This window comes from Pan troglodytes, chromosome X (assembly GCF_028858775.2).
Source record: "Pan troglodytes isolate AG18354 chromosome X, NHGRI_mPanTro3-v2.0_pri, whole genome shotgun sequence".
NCBI classification, from domain to species: domain Eukaryota; kingdom Metazoa; phylum Chordata; class Mammalia; order Primates; family Hominidae; genus Pan; species Pan troglodytes.
In genome coordinates this window covers 15,569,335-15,594,499 of record NC_072421.2, presented here as the reverse complement: position 1 = coordinate 15,594,499, position 25,165 = coordinate 15,569,335, and the positions used below count along the sequence as shown (strand labels likewise).

General features: G+C 35.9%; 1 pseudogene; it reads left to right on the top strand.

The window, feature by feature from the left end:
* The first annotated feature begins 24,200 nt into the window (after positions 1-24,200).
* LOC100611367 (translationally-controlled tumor protein-like) lies at positions 24,201-24,714 on the top strand (annotated as a pseudogene).
* The last annotated feature ends 451 nt before the right edge of the window (positions 24,715-25,165 follow it).

Sequence of the window (25,165 nt, the reverse complement as noted above, 5' to 3'; positions counted from 1 at the left end):
GTCCAAATTCAATTGTTCAATTCCCACCTATGAGTGAGAGCATGCGGTGTTTGGTTTTTTGTCCTTGCGATGTTTGCTGAGAATGATGGTTTCCAATTTCATCCATGTCCCTACAAAGGACATGAACTCGTCATTTTTTATGGCTGCATAGTATTCCATGGTGTATATGTGCCACATTTTCTTAATCCAGTCTAACTTGCTTTTCTTCTGGTAGGTTGTTTTTGGCATCAATATTGTTTATTATATACTTTCCTCAGATGTCTGGTAATACTTGGTGTCTGCTTATATTTAAGAATGTGAGATTAAATATATAACTGGAAGCTCTGTCCAATCAGAGTCTCTCATCCCCCTGGATGAATTATTAATTCAGGCATGAGCATATTATTCTGAGCCAGATTAATCAGTATCCTTCTTAGATGATGGGGAAAACTACTTCTCATTCCTGAGATGATTACTAAGCTAACAGAACATGAGTCTCAACTTTCTGGTGTCATCTTGGCCTATACATGTAAAGAGCTTTCAAGAGATTGAGAAATATACAGAATATAGATGACAACACTTGAAGTCCTGGATTTCATTAAATACAACCCTAACTTCTTCATAACCTCACCTACTGTACCTTCTGTTTATTTGGGGGTTTATCTTCTTAAATTATTTTGAGTTGGGTTCTTGTGACTTTTAACTGAAAGATTTTTGACAGATAAAACATATTCCACAACATTTCTGTGCCTTCCTAAAAATAATGTAATTTATGCCACCTGCAATTGCAAAAGGTCATCAACTATTCATCATTTTCACTTCAGCTTTCTCCTAAAGGCTCATATACCCTGTGAGTTCCAGTGTGTCATCCAGTGTCCGATATAGCAACAGTGAGAATGTATGATATGGAAACTGACATAAAAATATCATCTGCAAGTAACAGTGATAAATTCACGTTTTCTTTGAGGGCCATCTCCTTTTCCTCAAAGATCTCATTCAGTTCTGGGCTATTTCAATGGGGAGAAATTGTGCCAAAGATTGTTCTCCAATTTTTTATTTTTTCACTCTGGCTGATTTACTCTTGAGAGTGTATATGTTAATGCCCCTTTCTTAGAATTTTACTGTACTTAGTTTGTTTGTAATAACAGTGTGAACATCCCTTATTCGTAATGTTCTTATTTCCCAGATGCAACTATTCATGATCTTGAGTATATTTACATAACCACTTTAAAACTTATACTTCTTACACAATTTCCAGTTACTCTTTTAGCAGGTGGGAAATAACTTCTCAATTTGAGAGGCATGTCTATTATTTAGAAAATTCTGGTTTAGATTCCTCTACAATAAATGAGAATTTTAAATACCATAATGATTTTCACTTTTTTTCTTGAGCCATGTCTGAATGTAAAATATTCTTTAGCTTTCCAGTGCTTCTAAAGATAGCTTTCTCTTAAACTTCAAATTCCTGCAAAATCAGGTTGCTTTGCAAAGCAGCTGAAAGTCTGTGTCTCACACTCTGTATCCCCACAGGGCTTGATGTATTTTCTGTGTCCATAAAAAGGGGCTGCAGAATAATGACTAATTTTACTTGGAAACAGTTTTGCCCATCAAAAATACTTTTAAAGATTTGTGTAATCAATATGCCTGATTTTGAAAACGGAAAAATGGTGTTTATCATATTTATTAGCCAGCAACCTCACACATGAGCTTCTGGGCATGCTTACAAAATCCAAAGGCTGGAGAAAAAGAGACCATCATTCACTGAGGTGCACATTCTCCAGTAAGTGACATAAAATAAGAAATATGCTCTTATTTCAAAGCCAATAAATAAGGCTTTGGAAATAGGGCCAGGATTTTAAAATAAGGGATGAGCATCACCAAAAAGAGGCAAAGCATTTGGAGGCCTCAGAGAGAAGAACCAGACATCCTCCAAACATCACCTTCTGATGGCTAAGACCCCAAGAGGATTTTTCAATCCCTGACTGCCTTCCCTCCTATTCCCCTCTTTTATTTCTGTGGGATCTATGACCTTGTTTCACCTATTTTCTTTTTTTTTTTTTTTTTACCTTTTATCACATTTTCCATTTTGAAGATTTCTATTATTTATACTCTCCCAAAATACAGCTCTGTGGCTAAACATATTTTGATTATTATTTTTTTCCTTGAGTTTTGTGTGATTTAAAAATATCTATTAATTTATAGTCGTTTTATCTAGAGGCAAGCCCAGAATGCATCCTAATTTAAGGACAGCTTGCTAATATCACTACATGGAAACAGATAAAAAATGATACATGGCTGCATAGTCTTCCATGGTGTGTATGTGCCACATTTTCTTAATCCAGTCTATCATTGTTGGACATTTGGGTCGGTTCCAAGTCTTTGCTATTGTGAATAGTGCCACAATAAACATACGTATGCATGTGTCTTTATAGCAGCATGATTTATAGTCCTTTGGGTATATACCCAGTAATGGGATGGCTGGGTCAAATGGTATTTCTAGTTCTAGATCCCTGAGGAATCGCCACACTGACTTCCACAATGGTTGAACTAGTTTATAGTCCCACCAACAGTGTAAAAGTGTTCCTATTTCTCCATATCCTCTCCAGCACCTGTTGTTTCCTGACTTTTTAATGATCGCCATTCTAACTGGTGTGAGATGGTATCTCATTGTGGTTTTGATTTGCATTTCTCTGATGGCCAGTGATGGTGAGCATTTTTTCATGTGTTTTTTGGCTGCATAAATGTCTTCTTTTGAGAAGTGTCTGTTCATGTCCTTCGCCCACTTTTTGATGGGGTTGTTTGTTTTTTTCTTGTAAATTTGTTTGAGTTCATTGTAGATTCTGGATACTAGCCCTTTGTCAGATGAGTAAGTTGTGAAAATTTTCTCCCATTTTGTAGGTTGCCTGTTCCCTCTGATGGTAGTTTCTTTTGCTGTGCAGAAGCTCTTTAGTTTAATTAGATCCCATTTGTCAATTTTGGCTTTTGTTGCCATTGCTTTTGGTGTTTTAGACATGAAGTCCTTGCCCATGCCTGTGTCCTGAATGGTAGTGCCTAGGTTTTCTTCTAGGGTTTTTATGGTTTTAGGTCTAACGTTTAAGTCTTTAATCCATCTTGAATTAATTTTTATATAAGGTGTAAGGAAGGGATCCAGTTTCAGCTTTCTACGTATGGCTAGCCAGTTTTCCCAACACCATTTATTAAATAGGGAATCCTTTCCCCATTGCTTGTTTTTGTCAGGTTTGTCAAAGATCAGATAGTTGTAGATATGCAGCATTATTTCTGAGGGCTCTGTTCTGTTCCATTGATCTATATCTCTGTTTTGGTACCAGTACCATGCTGTTTTGGTTACTGTAGCCTTGTAGTATAGTTTGAAGTCAGGTAGCGTGATGCCTCCAGCTTTGTTCATGTCCTTTGTAGGGACATGGATGAAATTGGAAATCATCATTCTCAGTAAACTATCGCAAGAACAAAAAACCCAACACCGCATATTCTCACTCATAGGTGGGAATTGAACAATGAGAACACATGGACACAGGAAGGGGAACATCACACTCTGGGGACTGTTGTGGGGTGGGGGGAGGGGGGAGGGATAGCATTGGGAGATATACCTAATGCTAGATGATGAGTTAGTGGGTGCAGCGCACCAGCATGTCACATGTATACATATGTAACTAACGTGCACATTGTGCACATGTACCCTAAAACTTAAAGTATAATAATAAAAAAAAAGAAATTAGGCAGACACACACACACACACACACACAAAAGATACATGGGCACATACATAGACTTAAAAATTGAGACAAACCCCAGTCTAAATACTTCCATTACCTCTTCTCTCAAGGATTCTAGAAAGTATCTACCTCCATCCTCTACATATCCAGAAGATACAACAATAAGCCATTTCTTTAAAACCCTCACTTTCTTCTTCTTCTTTCAGGTAGTATAAAGATTGTTATAGAGTGTGATCTATAAAGCAATGTGATATTTTCTATCTTTAGGAGATGAAATGTCCATGCAATCTGGTTGTGCAAAAGAAACAGATCCATCTATACCCATGTCATTGTCCTAATTTTTCCTAATGACCTAAAGGCAGAGGGTTGCTGGTTACCCTGATCATAAGGCTGCAATTCTAAAAATGTGTTTTTTTCTAAAATAACGGTGCGGTGGATAATAAAAGTGATAGCCTTGGAATCAAGAGCTGATGCTTCTAGATGTGTAAAATATAGACGGTTAGATTAGATCATGTTAAGGTCTTTTCCAGCTGTAAAACATTTTATGCTGTATGTCAGTATGACTAATATCCTTTTGGAAGCACTTTCTCTCCTACTGTTCTTTTTGTTTTCCAAAAACTATCTTATTTTGTGAAAGACCTTTGTGAAACTCTCACATTGTAGAATATGGTAAGTCTATCCCCTTCAATCCCTCCATTATACCTCTCTCCTTCTAAGGACAGTGGGAATGTTAAATCAACTAAACCCTGTAATTCTAAGCTCTCTTGACTTAATATGATTACATGGGGTTAAGAACTCTGAACAGCTATACAGACACTCTCTCATCTTGTTTTTCCAAGAGGATTTGGTTCTTGACCTTCAAGAGTTGAAATAATTCAACAATAAAATATTGAGGATTTTGTAGTAACTGTTTCTCTATACCACAAACAGTTTTCCTTGGCACAGCGCTTTCATCAGAGAAATTTCCAATGTAATGGTGAGCATCCTCACAGATAAGCATTTTGACTTTCACTCTGGGACAGTGTATGGGGAGACATGAGCTGGATTTATGCTTCAATATTATTAGATAAGCTTCTGCCAAACATTTTTTTCTTGAGGTTAGAACCATTCTAACACAAGCACTTGAGTTTTATTCATCTCTGAAGTCACTTCCATAACTGGTTTATTGAGAAGAAGAGTATAAATATGACTCGATTTATTCTTTCCCCCATCACTACTTTCAACCATGTGCTGTCATATCTCTCTTCCCTGGCAAATAGTGAATCACTTAATGGATATCCTGAAAGATGCCATTAATTTCTGGTGGCTTTCAGTTACTTCAACAGCAGTCCAGGTTAAAGCTTTAATCTCAGATTCGATTTATAACTTACCTTGTCACTGCCCCCAAAACAAGCTTAAACTGAGACAACTTAAGCTATTGGAGAGGAGCTTAATCAGCTGTGAGACATGGTTTTTTAAAATTCCACTTCTAGGACTACTGACAGAGGCATAGAGGAGAGATAGGGGAAAAAACAAGTGCCTCTTTATTTAAAGTGGTTATTTTCATCCCCTTTGGCTATCATAGTGTTGCTGGCTAACACTGTCTCATTGTTGATACCCATATGGCCGCCATCCAAATGAGCCAAATGCTGGATTTCTGGTGGAGTGAGGGTTTGAGGGTATAAGCTTTTGGAGATGGGGTACTTCAGGGGTTTTTTTCTTCTGTCCACAACTCTGAAGAGGCTGAGAGTTTCAGTAACAGCCCTTTCTAACTTCCCCTCAGCTGCTAGAGTTTTTTGTTCTTGGGGATACCTGGAATGATGGGAAGCTATCTTGGGTAGCATTGCGTCAGGATGAATCAAACCCATTTGCTATACTATTATGGTTCCCCACAAGCAAGCTCTTAAATAAGAAATGCCAGAAAAGGAGTAGGGAAGACCGACAGTGAAGGGAAGACAGCTTTAATAGTGAATTAGCAATCAAGTTACCCTTAGGGAAGTTAGACCTCAATTTACTGGGAATCTACAAAAGCCAGTATAGAATGTGTGTCTTAGAATTATCCTGCCCAAGGGGTAAGGGAACTGAATATTATATAGAAATCTCTGTCAGTCATTGGTTTAGGGTTACTCTCAGGGATGTAAATTTCCCAGCATTTCTGGCTTGCATCAGCATGGGCAGGTTGGACTCCCATGGCAATAAAAAGCTCTTGTTCAAAAAGACACAGATGCTCAAAGTTGGAAGGCCCATCATTTGAGCCAATCTTCAAATCCCACAATCAAGGGTGTACAGTTTCCAGGGCCACTCTGTTTCAGGCTGTAGATCTGAGTAGCTGCAGAGTGGCTGGAGTAGCTCTGTAACACAGGCCTCACTCCCCAGCTCAGGGACAGTAGCTATGTGGCCACATTTTCCTCATGGCAGGCATTAGAGATTCCCAGAGGGGTGGAGGGAAGCACTGAAGATCTCTTAAGGTTTAGCCTTTGAACTAATTCTCTGTCACTTCTGCCTACTCATCATTGGCCAAATCCAACATCAATAAGGAGATGAGGAGAATACTATTTCTCCTATAGAAGTAGGGTAGGGGGCAGGGGACGTGAATATTTGCTAAACAATAATCTAATCTACCACACATGGTCTCTGAGCATGAAAAAATTTAAGAGTACCAAAATGAGTAGTAACAAATGTCCATAGAGAACACAAAAGTAGCTATTGCATTTGGTGGTTAAAGATGCCATTGATACCTTCAAGAGCATATTTTTACCAGAATAGAAAAGATCAAAATAAGATTTTTTGGTAGCTATTAGAAAAATTTAAATAGTATTCATTTATTTATAATGAATACTTATATTACGTGTCTTATAATAATTAATGTATTAGTTGTAGTAAAATCTTAAAAAGTAATAACTGAGACAGCTGATTTATGCACCTCTTTCTAAAAGCATAGCAAAGAGAAAAATGAGACAATTGGACAAGAGTCAGAGGAAAGAGTCAGTGAATGGCACAGAAAATATATGTTAACCTTTGATAGGAGAAAAGAAAAAACATTATGAAGAAAAAAAGAGGGGATTAATTGCAAAAGCAAATGTCCCGAGGAGGCTAGAATTCATTCTGGCAAAGAGATTTCTGAGGCTAAAAAGAAGAGAATGACAAATGTGGCAAGCAGAGTCAAAGAAATACATTTCTAAGGCCTTTTTGACAGAGTTCTAAGCTAATTATTCATTAAGATGCTGAAATTTATTTGCTGCTCCTTGTGTGCCAGGCACTGTGCTAAGTGCTATGAGGTGCCCTATTTCCTTATCCCCATGTTATTATACAATGAGGGAACTTGTCTCCAGCTACACAGTTGCTATGTGCAGGGAGTCAGGAATTAAACCCAGACCTCAGCTCTCATATTGTTCCCACCATGTTAACAGTCAGAAATCTACCATTTTACATTAAAGACACAAGGGCCTCATGGAGAAATTACTTATTCTAGGGCTACAGCAGGGAAGACAGGATGAGACAAGATGAGCCTGGAGCACTGTATAGTGCCAGAAAGCAAGGAAGTACTCAGAAAACAAAAGGATAAGGATATGACAAAGAAACACAGGAGCTAACCTGAACATGCTCCCAGTGACCAAAACTGGAAAAATTTGAGTAAAAAAATAAAGTAGTATTGGATTATAACCCAAATTATAAAATAAATAGTCATGCATCCATATTGATATAATATTTAGATATCTCCTTCCAGGAGGTGGAGTTTAATTCCCCTCTATCCCTAGTATGAAGTAGTTTTAGGGTATCAAAGTAGTAACTTTATAGTGGAGAAAACCTGGCAGACAGCACCCTATCCACATTATTAAGGTTAACATTACCAATGATAAGTCATGTAGATATCATGTATCCCCTGATGTGATGTGATGTGGTGTGAAAGCTACTTCCCCTATGGTTTTCTTTCTCTAAAATCTATATCTCCGCTACAAATCATGAGAAAACATCAGACAAACCCAAATTGAGGATGATTTTACATAATACCTGACCAGTTGTCTTCAAAACTAACAAGATCAGGGAAAGTCTGAGAAAATGTCACAGACCAGTAATCCTATGAAACATGAAAACTAAATGCAATATGATAGAATGAATAGGACTCTGGAATACAAAAAGAGCTTTAGTGAAAAAATTGGTGAAATCCAAATAAAGTCTGCAGTTTAGTTAATAGTTTATAAAAAAAGGAAAGGGAGTGCAATCTGAAGAAAAATGAAATGTAGCCATAGAATACTGTGTTATTGTTTATTACTCATCATTATAACAGCAACGATACTTTGATGGAGTATTCCATTCTTCTTCAAACTCTTTCCCATATGTCGCAGTGCCCCCAGATGTAAAGTAGCACAGATTTTATTGTCCTTATTTTACCATATCATTCAATACTCGCAATCTGCTGGGCACAGTCCATAATAGATTAGGTATAGTATCATATAACTCAAATAATCCTTACAACAACTCTATGAGGTAGTTACTATTTTATCCCATTTTCTAGAGAAGGATACTGAGGCACAGAGAGGTTAATTGATTTGCCCAAGTTAGCATAGCTAATATGAAAAAAACCTGCCTATGAGCAGAGGTGGTTGGCTTTATGTCTTGCACATAACTACTAAGCTACAGTGCATTAAGTATTTGGGTTCAGAAAGGTTAAGTGATTGGCTCAAAGTCATAAAGTTGGTTGGTTCAGAACTGAGACTAGAACTGAGGTCTCCTGGTTCCCAGCCCAGTGCTTTCCCTCTATTTGCAGGTACCACCATCCACATATTTTTTTTTCTTTTTCCAAAGCACAGTGAAATTCTTGGAATTTCAGAAACCAATCTGAACATGTTCCCAGTGGCCAAAGCAGAAACAACTTGAGCAACAAAATAAATAAAGTAGTATCGAATTATAATCCAAAGTATGAAACAAATAGGCATGCATCCATAGCGATACAAAGAAATGATCAAATAAAACAATAAAATTGAGGAAATGCATTTCCAAATTTAGCAGCAATTATAACAACAGACATTTATGAAGGGCATTTTAATTTCCAAAGTTCTCTTACCCATGTGTTCTCCCCAGAGTCTCACAAAACCCAGTAAGTTTGGTTTTGTTATCTATCTTTTGTAAGTGAGGAAATTGAGATCACACTGAAGCTTACTCAGTTAGTTTAGGAAGAGCTGGGACACTATTATTTCATGTTTCCTTGAATTCTTAAAAAGAGAGAATTGTATAATGAAGTCACCAAAATGATGATGTAGAAGCAAGCTGGCTTTACTCCCCTCAACAGAAGATCAAAAACAAATACACAGCACTGAGAGCATCACCAGCAATATCCCAGAACTCAAATATGAGGATGGGAAAGTTCCTGGAGCCACAGAGAAATATTTTTAAAACTCCATGCAGCTGGTAAAAATAATTACACTTTTTATCTACAACACACTTCCTCCAAACTTTCAAGCACCAAGTGTGTGGAAAATTTTCCCCAAACTCATTGTTACTAACCTGGAAAAGTGGCATTGTAGTGGACAGCCAGCTTTCCCACCACCTTCGGTTATCTAGCAGGAGAGGTCAGTCCCTGCCTCAACCTACTGGAAAAAGAGGATTGTAGTAAGGCAAAATCCTGCCAACTTGTCAATAATCACTGCTTTACCAAGTACTACATATTAATTGATTATTCTTAGATATACCACCTCCATCAAAATGACGACAAACCAAATTGAGTAGTTTAGAATGAGAATAGGAGATAAACAAGATCAAGACCAATAGTGGCCATTTTTTACAATTTCTACCCAGATTTCAGAAACAGGAAAATAAAACCAAATCATTGTAAGGCAAAAGTCTACTATAACATAGTGAGATAATAGATCAAATCTCTCAGAACTAAGTTTTTTTTTTAATTCTAGTGTCCTATAAGGTACCTCATATAAAAATTGATATTTAGTACGCTGGTCATAGTGGCTCACGCCTGTAATCTCAGCACTTTGGGAGGCTGAGGTGGGAGGATTACTTGAAGCCAGGAGTTTGAGATCAGCCTGAGCAACACAGAAAGACCCAATCTCTATTTAAAAATCTTTAATTAAAAAATCAGTTTTTAGATTGGTATTTAGTAACTATTTTTAAAAATCAGGGCAGTAAGTGATGTAATGTTGGGGAGTGGCATGATTTTTAGACTCAGGCTCTAGCCTGTGGGATTTATTAGTTGAGATGTTTAATTGTAATGATAAAATCTTTATGAGGCTGTTGTTTAAAAATGAGAACATTTATGTCCTTTGCATAATATACTGACATTCAATAATCTTTATATTTTTATTTATATTATTATTAAATGAATGTATTTTCCTGCTTTAGAGAATCTACAGATGCCTTCTTTTCCCTAGAATAGAAATGTCAACCTTGAGATTTGTTCTTTCTCCATACTTGTTGTCATCCCATGCTTTCAAAATTAATGTACCAAAGAATTACTTGTTTAATGCTCATAAAACCACTTCTTAGGCTATTTACTTGGAAATGAGTTCCATGGAGGGGAAAACATCAGGCAATAAGGCAGGAGGAGAATTTCCTCTATGTATGATATTAAGGAAGTGTTACAAATATTGAACCAGCAGGTATTTCAGATGAAGTACATGCCTTTCAAATAATGATGAAATTCATGTGAAGCAGAAAGGTAGAGACAAGTCCAATTTGTTAAACAATCTTAAAATATAGAGGTATGAATAACACTTCAAACATATACAGCTTCTGCCTTCACATATGAAAGGAGTTTTATTCCAGTAACTATGGTTACCTTATATACTACTCAGATACTCATAAAGTGAAAGAGACGAGGGAAGAGTAAAGTTGAAATCTATTGAGACAAATAATGCAGAGACTGGTAACATAATGAAATTTCTGTTTGTTTTTAAGATTTAGATTTGCATGGACACTGATCTAGTTATTTCTGTATATGTCTTTAACCTGTATCAGGACTACACCTTGACCAGGTAGATAGCGGTGTTTTATAATCTAAAATAGCAAAGCTTCTCATGGAAAAAGTACACTGACTGGTGGTGGGATAATGGGAATAATTGGAAGAGTAGGGCTGTAAAAGTAAGAGAAAAAATTTAATTAAGCATAGCATATAAATCTTATGAAGCAATACAAATCACATGTATATAAAGAGGACACACAGTTATAATTAAGAATAGAAAAACAAATACGGTACTCCCTTCCAGCATAAAGAAATAAGTGAATTCAAAAAGATGAATTGCATTACTGCATGGTTAATGAATCATTCAGTGCAAGCCTGTGCATTTAGCTGGGACAGGGGTTCCAGGAATCTGGCAGTGGGATCTAAACTCATTGTTATCCTTGCTATGGTTTAATATCACCTGGTTTTACCAGAGCACCTGTTTATTCCAGCTAAAATATTGATGGAAATTATTCTGGGATCCATGGATGATTCTGAGAATCCTTCTGTTAGATGGTACTTCTTTTGTCAATTTAGGAAAGTTCATTCAAGAGAACACTCAGATTATACCTTCTACCTCTGCTTCCCAAGGTGGGATTCCTTCCTATTTTTGTAGAAAAGAAGAATTTTAAGAAAGGACCTTAATATTATCTGAAATTTTCACTAATATTTCTTAGTCCATTAACCCTCCTACTCTCTACAATGTCTATTTTTCATTTAAAAGGTATTGAGCTAAACCATTTATATATTAAAAGGGCAAACAGTACAAGAGAACTTATAAATAAAAAGAATGATCCCATATAAGCATCCAGTGCTACTCCGTGTTTCTATTTTCAGTTCTTCTAATGATGATCTTTGTAATTCTAAATAGTATTCTTGACTTATTAAGATAATTTTTATAAACATCTTCTATGAAATATGAGAATTATCTCATTATATACTATCCTCCACCTATCTCCCATATACTATATCCAATGTTTGATAGTTATTATTCTAAGTTTTTCTCTTGGTTACTTTTGTAACTTCAAATAATGTGTTTATATTTCTATTTTTGCTCCATCAGAACTAAGATACTCTTTAGTTTGAATTTCAACCTTTATGTAAGATAACAATATTTTGCTCCTGAAAAGGGGAAAATGGCAACAGAAAACAAATGAAACAAATATAAAACAAATACATTTAATCTTTAACATAAAAATAATCACATTACATGTAAATGGTGTAAACATTCCAATTAAAAAACAGACATTGTCAGATTGAATAAAAAATCAAGACCTAACTATATACTGTCTACAAGAAACTCACTTAATTTAAAAAAATATTTCCCAGTTTTATTGAAGTATAACTGATAAAGAATGTATATATTTGGGTAGACAATGTGATTATTTGACATATGTATACATTGTGAAATAATTACCACAGTCTAATTAACACATCCATTACTTCAAATAGTTACCAGTGTGTAGATGGGGAGGGGAGGTGAGGACACTTAAGATCTATTCTCTTAGCAAATTTCAAATATACAATACAGTATTATTAACTATAATTGCCATGCTGTACATTAGATTCCCAGAACTTATTCCTCTTATACCTGAAAATTTGTACCCTTTGACCAAAATCTTCCCATTTTCCCTACTCCTCAGCCCCTGGCAACCACTGTTCTACTCTCTTCTACAAGTTTAACATTTTTCGATCTCACACCTATTAGGATGACTCTTACAAAAAAGACAATAGATAACAAATGTTGGTGAAGATGTGGAGAAAAGGGAACTCTTGTACACTTTTGGTGGGCATGTAAATGGGTACCACCATTCTGGAAAACAGTAAGAGAATTCCTCATAAACATCAAAAACAGAGCTACCATGTCATCCAGAAACTCACTTTGAATATAAAAATACACAAAAGTCAAAAGCATCTTTAGAAGTTTCTTTCTGAATCAGTCCCTCAAAAAAAAAAAAGAAAAAAATACCTGTAGAAGAATGAAAAAGATATAATAACACTAATCAAAATAAATCTGAAGTGCCTATATTAATATCAGACAAAGTAGATTTCAGAGAAAAGCATATTATCAGGTATAAGCAGGCCAATTTCACATGATAAAGGGATAAATGAATCAAGAGAACATCATGGTTCTAAATGACTGTAGACCTAAAACAGAGCTTCAAGATATATGAAGCAGAAATTGATAGAACTCCAAGAAAAAATAAATACCCACAGTTACAGTAATAGATTTCAATATTTCTCTCTCAATAATTGATAGAACAAGACAGAAAATTCACAAGGATAGAGAAGACATAAGCAACATGATCAACCAATTTGACCTAATTGATATTTAAAGAACAAACCATCAAACAACAGCAAAAAAATGCACATGAAACATTTACCAAGATAGATTATATTCTGGGCCATAAAACAAGCAACAGTAGATTTAAAAGGATTTAAATTGTACAAAGCATGTCATCTGACCACAATGGAATTAAATGAGAAATAAGTAAAGAAAGATATCTGGAAAATTCTCCAAATATTTGGAAACTAAATTTATTAATTTGCTAGAGCTGCTGTAACAAAGTACCAGAAAATGGGTGGCTTAGACAACAGAAATTTATTGTCTCACAGTTCTGGAGGCTGGAAGTCCAAAATCAAGGTGTTAATAGGCTTGGTTCCTTTTGAGAGGTGTGAGGCAGAATCTGTCCTATGCCTCTATCCTAGTTTCTAGTGGTTTGCATTCCTTGGCCTATGGAAACATAACCCCAATATTCATATGGAATTATCTGTGTAGGTGTGTGTCTGTGTCCAAATTTGCCTTTTTTATAAGAATATTATAAGGACACCAGTCATATTGAAGTAGGACCCACCTTAATGACCTAATTTAATGTGATTATCTGTAAAAGCTCTGTTTCCAAATAAGGTCACATTAATGCTGAAGGTTAGAATTTCAACATCTTTTGGGAGGAGGAATACAATTCAACTCATAACACTAAATAACACACTTCTAAACAACCCATAGGTCAAAGAAGAAATCCTTAAGAAGATATTTGGAACAAAATGAAAATGAAAGCACAAAACACCAATATTTGTGGGATGTGCTAAGAAAATACTTAAAGGGAAATTTTTAGCACTAAGCACTTATATTGGAAAAGAAGAAAAATCTCAGCTTCTACCTTAAACTAATAAAAGAAGAGCAAATAATCCCAATATAAGCAGAAGAAAGGAAATAATAAAGATAAGCAGAAAACAATGAAATATACAACAGAAAACAGAAATTCCAAAAGCTAGTTCCTTGAGAGCTAGCTAATAAAAGAAGAGCAAATAATCCCAAAACAAATGGAAAAAAGGAAATAGTAAAGATAAGCAGAAAATAATGAAATATACAACAGAAAACAAATGCCAAAGGCTAGTTCCTTGATAACATTATAAACCTCTAACCATACTAATCAGAAAAAAAGAGAGAAGACATAAATTACTAATATCAGGAAGGAAAGATGACATTACTATGTAGCCTACAGAGATTAAAATGATAATAAGGGAATATTATAAACAACTTTGTGCCGATAAATTCTGTAACACAAATGAGAGGGGCAAATCTCTTGAAAAACACAAACTTACAAAGCCTACTCAACAAGAGTTACGTATCCTTAAGAACGATACATCTATTACAGAAATTAAATTTTTAAAATCTTATGCTGGCCTAATTTTCATTCCTTTACAGTTATCCCATTGTTGTTGTTTTATTTTTCTTCTCTCTATAGAGAAAGAGGATTCCAGGATCCCTTCTTTATTCTTTGTAGTGGACATTTATTTTTTCCTTCTCGCAATCTATTTCTCTTTCTACCTTTTAAACAATCTCATATTTCCGTTGGAAATCCATGGGTTTTAGTAGCATTTACTTTTCTCCAAGACGCGTGGGTCAAACATATGAATTAGAACAAACCAGCCAGAACATTTCATCTTTCTGGCCATGTTATCTATTTAGGGGTAGGTGCATGACCTATGCCTGTTAAACCTGAATAAATCTCAGTGTTTTTCTGGAAACTCTGAAACACAAACTCTTTCTCATATGGACCCCACGGTATACAAATGTGAAGCCTTGAACTTTTCTTTCTTAACTTTTATTTTAAGTTCAGGGGTACATGTGCAAGATGTGCAGATTTGTTGCATAGGTAAATGTGTCATGGAGGTTTGTTGTACAGATTATTTAATCACCCAGATACTAAGCCTAGTATCTGTTATTTTTCCTGAGCCTCTCCCTCTTCCCATCCTCCACCTACTGATAGTGTGTGTTGTTCTCTGTGTGTCCATGTGTTCTCATCATTTAGCTCATTTACTTTTACTTTACTTTTAAGTGTGAACATACAGTATTTGGTTTTCTGTTTCTGCGTTAGTTTGCTAAGGATAATGGCCTCCAACTCCATCCATGTCCCTGCAAAGGACATGATCTCATTCTTTTTCATGGCTTCATAGTATTCCATGGTGTATATGTACCACATTCCCTTTGTCCGTTCTATAATTGATGGGGATTTAGGTTGATTCCACGTCTTTGCTATTGTAAATAGTGCTGCAATGAACATATGTGTGCATGTGTCTTTATATTAGAACATTTATATTCCTTTGGATATATACCTAGTAATGAGATTGCTGAGTGGAATGGTATTTCTGCCTTTAGGTCTGTGAGGAATCACCACGTTGTCTTCCACAATGGTTGAACTAATTTACACGCCCACCAACAATGCATAAGTGTTCTTTCTTCACAACCACGCCAGCATCTGTTATTTTTTGACGTTTTAGTAATAGCCATTCTGACTGGAGTGAGATGGTATCTCACTGTGGTTTTTATTTGCATTTCTCTAATGATCAGTGATGTTGAGCTTTTTTAATATGATTGTTAACCGCATGTATGTCTTTTGAGAAGTGTCTGGTCATGTCCTTTGCCCACTTTTTTAATAGGGATTTTTCTTGTAAATTTAAGTTCCTTATAGATGCTGGATATTAGACCTTTGTCAGATATATAGTTTGCAAACATTTTCTCCCATTCTGTAGGTTGTTTGTTCACTCTGATGATAGTTTCTTTTGCTGTGCAGAAGCTCTTTAGTTTAACTAGATCCAATTTATCAATTTTTGATTTTGTTGCAGTTGCTTTTGGCATCTTCACCATGAAATCTTTGCCCATGCCTAAGTCCTGAATGGTATTGCCTAGGTTGTCTTCCAGGGTTTTTACAGTTTGTGGTTTTACACTTAAGTTGTTAATCCATCTTGAGTTAATTTTTGTATATGGTGTAAGGAAGGGGTCCAGTTTCAATTTTCTGCATATGGCTAGCCAGTTATTCCAGCACCATTTATTGAATAGAGAATTCTTTCCCCATTGCTTGTTTTTGTCAGGTTTGTTGAAGATCAGATAGTTGTAGGTGAGCAGTCTTATTTCTGGGTTTTCTATTCTGTCCATTGGCCTGTGTGTCTTGTTCTTGTACCAGTACCATGCTGTTTTGGCTACTGTAACCCTGTAGAATAATTTGAAGTCATGTAGCGTGATGCCTCCAGCTTTTTTCTTTTTGCTTAGGATTGCCTTGGCTATTTGGTCTCTTTTTTGGTTCCATATGAATTTTAAAATAGTTTTCACTAGTTCTCTGAAGAGCATCAATGGTAGTTTAACAGGAAAAGCAAATTGCTTTGTGCAGTATGGCCATTTTAACGATATTGATTCTTCCTATCCATGAGCATGAAATGTTTTTCTATTTGTTTGTGTCATCTCTGATTTCTTTGAGCAGTGGTTTGTAGTTCTCCTTGTAGAGATCTTTCATCTTCCTTGTTAGCTGTATTCCTATGTATTTTATTTTTTTGTGGCAATTGTGAATGGGAGTTTGTTTGTGATTTGAAGCCTGGAACTTCTATTACCATTTTGCCACCATGGAGAAAGCCTGTCTGGGAAGAATGCTGACTGTTGAAGGGAAGCCCTGAGAGAATGACCAAAAAATGAAGCCAGAGCCCTGCTCCAACTACACCTAAAGCATAATATTCAGTCAGGTGAGCTCTCTATCTCCACCACACACCCAGCAGATAATTTTTCCTTTAATTTCAAAGAGGAAATAAAAAGTATTGAATGAGGCTGGGCATGGTGGCTCATGCTTGTAGTCCCAGAACTTTGGGAGGCCGAGGCGGTCAGATCTCTTGAGGTCAGGGGTTGGAGACCAGCCTGGCCAACATGGCAAAACCCCGTCTCTACTACAAATACAAAAATTAGCCAGGTGTGGTGGCACACGCCTGTAATCCCAGCTACTTGGGAGGCTGAGGTGGTAGAATTGCTTGAACCCAGGAGGCGGAGGTTGCAGTGAGCTGGTGCCACTGCACTTCAGCCTGGGCAACAGAGAAAGACTCTGTCTCAAAAAAAAAAAAAAAAAAAGAGAGAGAGAGATAAAGAAAGAAATTATTGGACAGGAAATTAACTGACTGACCATCACAAAATTTATAAACCAAATTTACAATAGCAAAATATCCCTTCCTCTCTAAGCCTCAAGTCTCCCCCATTATCCAGATTCCAGATTTCTCTTCATTTAGCATTCAAGCTTACTTATGCCCTGCCCAATTAAAAATTTCTCACTCTATCCGATTTTTGCATCAAATTGTTGCCCTGTTTTTCTTCTCTCTCTTCTTATCCAAATTTTTCAAAAGAATGCCCAATACTTAACATTTCCTCCTCTTCACTTTTATCTCACACTTTGCTTTCTGATTCAACATGTTCCACACGTTCAAAAGTGCTTTTACCAAGGTCATTGGTGACCTTCATGTTGCTAAGTCCAATGAACTTCTCAGACTCCTGACATTTCCCCACCTACCTTGGACATTATTGTCCTCTCTCTTTCTGAAAATACTCTCTTTCTTTGATTTATGTATACTATGCCCTCCTGGACACTCTTTTTGTTTTTTATTTTTCTGGGTACATAGGTGTAGATATTTATGGGGTACATGAGATATTTGGATAAAGGCATACAGTGTGTAATAATTATATCAGAGTAAATGGGGTATCCATCACCGCATTTATCCCTTGTGTTACAAACAATCCAATATACTCTTTTAGTTATGTTTAAATGTATGATTAAATTATTACTGACTACAGTCACTCTATTGTGCTACCAAATACTAGATCTTATTCACTCTTTCTAACTATTTTTTATACACATTAACCATCCCCACCTTCCTCACCCACCCACCCAGTACCCTTCCCAGCCTCTGGTAACCATCATCTTATGCTCTATCTCCATGAGTTCAATGCTTTTAAATTTTCAGCTCCCATCAATAAGTGAGAAGGTGCAAAGTCTGTCTTTCTGTGCCTGGCTTATTTCACTTAACATAATGTCTTCCAGTTCCATCCATGTTGTTGTCAATGACAGGATCTCACTTATTTATTTATTTATTTATTTATTTATTTATTTATTTATTTTGAGATGGAGTCTTGCTCTGTCACCAGGCTGGAGTGCAGTGGCGCAATCTCAGATCACTGCAACCTCCACCTCCCGGATTCAAGCGATTCCCCTGCCTCAACCTCCCAAGTAGCTACAGGCGTGCACCACCACGCCCAGCTAATTTGTTGTATTTTAGTAGGGATGGAGTTTCAGCATGTTAGCCAGGATGGTCTCAATCTCCTGACCTCATGATCCACCCGCCTCGGCCTCCCAAAGTGCTAGGATTACAGGTGTGAGTCACCGCACCTGGCCCTCACTCTTTTTTTAATAGGTGAATAGCACTCCATTGTGTATAGGTACATTGTCTTTATCCATTTGTCAGTTGATGGACACAGGTTGCTTCTAAATCTTGACTACTGTAAATAGTGCTGCAATAAACATGGGAATGCAAATATCTCTTTGATATACTGATTTCCTTTCTTTTGTATGTATACCCAGTAGTAGGATTGCTAGGTCATATTTTTATGATCTAGTTCTATTTTTAGTTTTTTTAGGAACCTCCAAACGGTTCTCCATAGTGGTTGTATTAATTTAAATTCCCACCAACAGTATATGAGGGTTCCATTTTCTTCGCATCCTCACCAGCATTTCTTATTGCTTGTCTTTTAGATAAAAGGCATTTTAACTGGGATGAGATGATATCTGATTGTAGTTTTGATTTGCATTTCTCTGATGATCATTGATGTTGACCACCTTTTCATACACCTGTTTGCCATTTGCATGTCTTCTTTTGAGAAATATCTATTCAGATATTTGGCCCATTTTGAAATTAGATTATCAGATTTTTTTTTCCTGTAGAGTTGTTTCAGCTCCTTATATATTCTGGCTATTAATCTCTTGTCAGTTTGCAAATATTTTCTCCCATTTTGTTTTCTCTTCACTTTGTTGACTGTTTCCTTTGCAGTGCAGAAGTTTTTTAACTTGATGTGATCCCATTTGTCCATCTTTGCTTTAGTTACCTGTGCTTGTGGGATATTACTCAAGAAATCTCTGCCTAGACCAATATCCTGGAGAGTTTCCCCAATGTTTTATTTAGTAGTTGCATAGCTTGAGGTCTTAGATTTAAATCTTTAATCTATTTTGATTTGATTTTGGTATATGGTAAGAGATAGGGGTCTAGCTTCTTTCTTCTGCATATGGATATCCAGTTTTTCCAGCACCACTTATTGAAGAGACTGTCCTTTCCCCAATGTATGTTCGTGGCACTTTTCTCAAAACGAGTTCACTGTGGACATATATATTTGTTTCTAGGTTCTCTATTCTGTTTCATTGGTCTATGTGTCTATTTTTATGCCAGTGTCATGCTGTTTTGGTTACTATAGCTCTGCAATATAACTTGAAGTCAGCTAATGTGATTTCTCAAGCTTTGTTCTTTTTGCTCAAGATAGCTTTGGCTATTCTGGGTCTTTTATGGTTCTGTATAAATGTTGGGATTTTTTTTTTCTGTTTCTTCAAAGAATGTCATTGGTATTTTGATAGGGATTGCATTGAATCTGTAGATTGCTTTGGGTAGTATGGACATGTTAACAATGTTGGTGCTTCCAATCCATAAACATGGAATATGTTTCCATTTCTTGTGTTTTCTTCAATTTCTTTCATCAGTGATTTGTAGTTTTCATTGTAGAGATCTTAAACTTCTTTAGTTAATTTAATTCATAGGTATTTAATTTTATTTGTAGCTATTTTAAATGGGATTCATTTTTTATTTCTTTTTCAGATTGTTCGCTGTTGACATATAGAAATGCTACTGATTTTTGTATAGTGATTTTTGTATCCTGCAACTTTACTGAATTTGTTTATCAGTTCTAATAGCTTTTTGGTGGAGTCTTTAGGTTTTTCCAAATATAAAATGATATCATCAGAATACAAGGATAATTTGACTTCTTCCTTTCCAATGTGGATGCCCTTTCTTTCTTTCTCTTGTCTGATGGCTCTAGCTAGGAATTCCAGTATCATGTTGAATAACTGGTGAAAATGGGCATTCTTGTCATGTTCCGCATCTTAGAGGAAAGGCTTTCAGTTTTTCCCTATTCAGTATGATACTAGCTGTGGGTCTGTCATATATGGCTTTTATTATGTTGATGTATGTTCCTTCTATACGCAGATTTTTAAGAGTTTTTATCATGAAAGGATGTTGAATTTTATCAAATGCTTTTTCAGCATCAATTGAAATGATCATATATTTTTTGTCTTTTATTCTTTTGATATGATGTATCACACTGACTGATTTGCAAACATGGAACCATCCTTGCATCCCTGGGATAAATCCTACTTAGTCATGATGAATGATCTTTTTAACAGGTTGTTGAATTTGGTTTGCTAGTATTTTGTTGAGGATTTTTGCATCAGTATTCATCGGGGATATTGGCTTGTAGTTTTCTTTTTTGAATATGTCTTTGGTTTCGGTATCAGGGTAATACTGGCCTCATAGAACACTTTTGGAAGTATTCTCTCCTCTTCTATTTTTTTGAATAGTTTGAGTTGGATTGGTGTTAGTTCCTTGAATGTTTGGTAAAATTCAGCAGTGAAGCCATAGGTTCCTGGGCATTTCTTTGCTGGGATACTCTAGTATGGCTTCAGTTGCATTACTAATTATCAGTCTGTTCAGGTTTTGTATTTTTCATAGTTCAATCTCAGTGGGTTGTATGTGTCTGGGAATTTATCCATGTAGCCTAAATTTTCCAATTTATTGGCATATACTTCCTTGTAGTGGCCTCTAATGATCACTTGAATGTCTGCTGTATTGGTTGTAATGTCTCTTCTTTCATCTTTGATTTTATTTATTTGAGTCTTTTCTCTTTTTTCTTAGTCTGGCTAAAGGTTTGTCAAATTTGTTTATCTTTTCAAAAAAACTTTTAATTAATCTTTTATAGTGTTTTGTTTCAATTTTATTTATTTCTGCTCTGATCTTTATTATTTCTTTTCTTCTACTAACTTTGAGTTTCATTTGTCCTTGCTTTTCTAGTTCTTAAAGATGCATTATTATGTTGTTTATTTGAAGTTTTTTTACTTTCTTATATAAGAACTTATAGCTATCAACTTCCCTTTTATACTGCTTTCACTGTATTGCATAGGTTTTGGTATGTAGTGTTTCCATTATCACTTAGTAGATTTCCTCTACAATCTTCTCAAGTGCTAAAGGCAGACAACCTAAGAGTCAAAATTTGACGACTCTGTCACTCTCCATCATGTCTTGTCATAAAGTAAGAGAATGAAAGAATCATTTCATAGGAAGTTGTGAACTGAAAGAGGAACTTCAGAATCCAAAATTTTAGAGGTAGAAAAGTTTCAGGCAGTGGTATGTTTTTAAAAGTGATAAGAATCATAGAAGGCTTAAGTAGATGGGGAAGTGAGGGTCACTGAATTGAAACAGGACAACTATGAGATTGACATGTTGGAAGTTTCTCCATCTTGCTAGAAAAAAATACTCTTAACTCTCTTCATATATTTTAATCAAAGAACAGACATCAGTTTTTCTTAATTAACATTTTTTTGGTGCAAAATGTTTCACCAGGAATTAGTGGGCATGTATTTCTAAATGATTTCCAGCAACATACAAACAAACCATAGGATGGAATAGTGACACCCTTTACTGTTTAGCATTAAATTGCACACCTCCTTTTCCCAATTAGGAGAAAGTGATTTCTTTCTCCTAACCCTGCCCTTTGAAAGTAGAACTAATTTAAAGTTCTGGTCTCTTAGCAACCATAGTTGATTCACACACTAAGTGCGAATAGTAGATGTGCCTTTCTGAAAAGATTTGAAGTTACTATCTAAGCTTCCTAGGGCATGCTTTTAAAAGGTACTTAAACAGCATATAGCAAGGTATTTTAACAGAGATAAGAGTACTTTCATCTCAGCCGTCATACTTTATTCATAGTCTTTATGACAATTAAATCTATTCCAAGTTTCTTGGCTGCCCACTCTTACCTAGCTGCAGTGGTAAAACACACATTTGCTTGCTTTAATTCAGGGATTTGCATTTTAACTTAGTCTTCTATGCCACTCACAATAAAATTTTAGCAAATTGTGATTCATTATAATACTGTATTCTTCTAGCTAGTATACTGGTTGATGTAGAAGTACATTTTGACTAAAGACCTACTGCCTTGTTCAGGAGTCAACTTCTAAACTTCTTAACTCAAGAGTCGCAAACTTTGCTAAAAAACATCTCCTGTCATATACAAAGTTATAAATTATAGTAGTAGAGGAAGCTGTCAAAAATGGCACAGTAAGCTGTTTGCAGAAAATTTAGTTTTAGACAAGTGTTTTTGTTGTTATTGTTTTTCTTCCTTTTTCCAGGCCAGAAATACAAATTCACATAATTGCTTTCAACACACATCAGTGAGAGGAAGGTCAAAAGTTTTCAAGTTTGATTTTTGTGTTTATCCCGTAGGCTCCAACACTTAGTCAGGGGCTTTCAAAATGATTGAATTTGATTTCTTTTATTTTTCTCCAAATAGCAAATGCTTGGTAAGTAGTTTAAGGAAATTAATAGAAACATCTTACAGATGATGTGGAAAAAAAGTACAAAGAATTGGAGAAAAAAGTCAAGTAATTTTCAAGAAAGCTTGAGAATAGAGCTCAAAACTGAGAAGAAAATTCATTAGTGAATAAAGTCCCTCCCAGATGTTAAAGGCTTCTGGGACCATTTGTAGTCTTTTGACCCTATTCAGTCACCTACTTTTTTGTTCCTTTCATCTTTAACTAGAGCATTTTCCAATCATACTCCTTGTTGATAACTCTAACTAAACAAAAGAAGTAAAACTCCCTTAGTCTACCTTTGTTCTATTTTGGCTCAGCTGGTTTAAAATAAGCTATCTCTAACAGAGGCCCAGGTACACTAGGCGTCTGCTATGCTTTTGATGTTTGGACCCTTCAAATCTCAGGTTGAAATTTGATCCCTAATGTTGAAGTTGGGGCCTAATGGGAGGTTTTGGATCATGGGGGTAGATTCCTCATAAACAGATTAATGTCCTCCCTCAGGGTTGAGTGAGTTGTCACTCTATTCGCTTCCACAAGAGCTGGTTGTTAAAAAGAGCCTGGCACCTTCCTGCTCTCTCTCTTGCTTCCTTTCTTGCCATGTGCTCTCTGCACATAACAGCTCTCCTTCACCTTCCACCATGAGTGGAAACATCTTGAGGCCCTTGCCAGATGCAGATGCCCAATCTTGAACTTTCCAACCAGGAGAACCGTGAGCTAAGTGAACCTCTTTTCTTTATAAATTACCTAGTCTCAGGTATTTCTTTATAGCAACACAAAATGAACTAAGACAGCACCCATTAAATATTTATGGCATGAATAAACTCATCTTTCTGAAATATCAGTGAGGTAAGTTTCTATAATGTATCATCTTGTGATAGAACATACAAAATTGTCATAAAACATAAACATGTAGTTTAACAAACTATTAAAAAACACCAGTGTGTCTTCCTCCATGCCAAAACAATAGAATGGCATCTTCCCCATAGAAGCCCTCCACCTGTCTCTTTCTGACCATAATACTAGCCTACCCCCTACGATGACCACTATGTTGGCTTTCATGCTGCTAATAATTGTTTAATGTGGCCTATTTTAAAAATATGTGTCAGTGGGATCATATAGTATTAGCCTAGCTTCTTTAGCTCAGTCTTTTGTGTTTAAGAGCTATCCATCTATGTAGTTTATTCATTGCTTCCTGTATAGTATACCATGATATAAACCTACCCCTATTTTTTTTTTATCATTTCTACTATTGAGTTGTTCCTGTGTGGAGCTTCTATTAACTATGTTATTATGAATATTCTAATGCATGTTCCCTGGTGCATGTAAGCATGCATTTATGTGAGATACAAACACCTATAAATGGAATTGCTAGGTCATAGACTATACACATGTTCAGATGTACTATCAGACATTATTCAAAAGTGATTTTACAATGCATATTCCCATCAACAGTACATGAGAGCTCTCATTGCTTCACATCCTTGTTAATAATTGGCAATGCCACTTTTCTGCCCACTCCCCTCCCTCATTCCCTCTCTTGAATGCCACTGTGGCTGCAGTACACTTGCTCTGAGCTCCAGGCTCCTGCTAAGCTAGCACAGTCTCCCTTCAGCCACCATTATGATTATCTACTGGGACCTCATCAGACACAATGAGATGTTCTCTGACATTTACAAAATATGAAAGATCATGGACCAGCTGTGCTTGGAGGTAGAGGGAAAAATAGTTGATAAGACAGAGGGTAACATTGATGACTCACTGGTGGAAATGCTTCCACTGAAGGCCTCAAGGGTGAAGGTACCAAAAGCACAGTCATCACTGGTGTTGATATTGTCATGAACCATCACTTGTAGGAAACCAGCTTCACAAAAGAAGCCTGCAAGAAGTACATCAAACATTACATGAAATCAATTAAAGGCAGACTTGAAGAACAGAAACCAGAAAGAGTAAAAGCTTTTATGACAGGGCCTGCAGAACAAACCAAGCATATCTTTGCTAATTTCAAAAACTACCAATTCTTCATTGGTGAAAACATGAATACTAATGGTATGGTGGCTCTATTGGACTACCATGAGAATAGTATGATCTATATATGGTCTTCTTTAAGGATGGTTTAGAAATGGAAAAGTATTAACAAATTTGGCAGTTACTTTGGATCAATTGCCTGTCATCATAACTGGCTGCTGCTTGTCATCCACACAACACTAGGACTGATATCATCTTGAGCATCTCATTTATTGTGACTGTGATTTACTTGGAGTAGAGGCATTGGTTTTAAGAAAAAAAAATGTCAGTTGTCTAAAAATAAAATGCATTTAAACTCATTTGACAGAATGCCTCCTAGTTTAATACATATTTAAACTAAATCTATTCTGTAATGTTCCTGGAGAAGCTAGAGCCTGGTTGTAAGCCACTACTAGAAAGTATAAGACTGTTATCAGGTAACTTGTACAGTGGAAACTACTTTTGGGACTAGAATCTAAAAAAAACAAAAAGTTTTAATTCTGAACTGCAGTAAAGGAAAAGACCATGCTAATATCAATGCCAACATTTTAAGTGGAGCCTTATACATTTCCTCACCTACA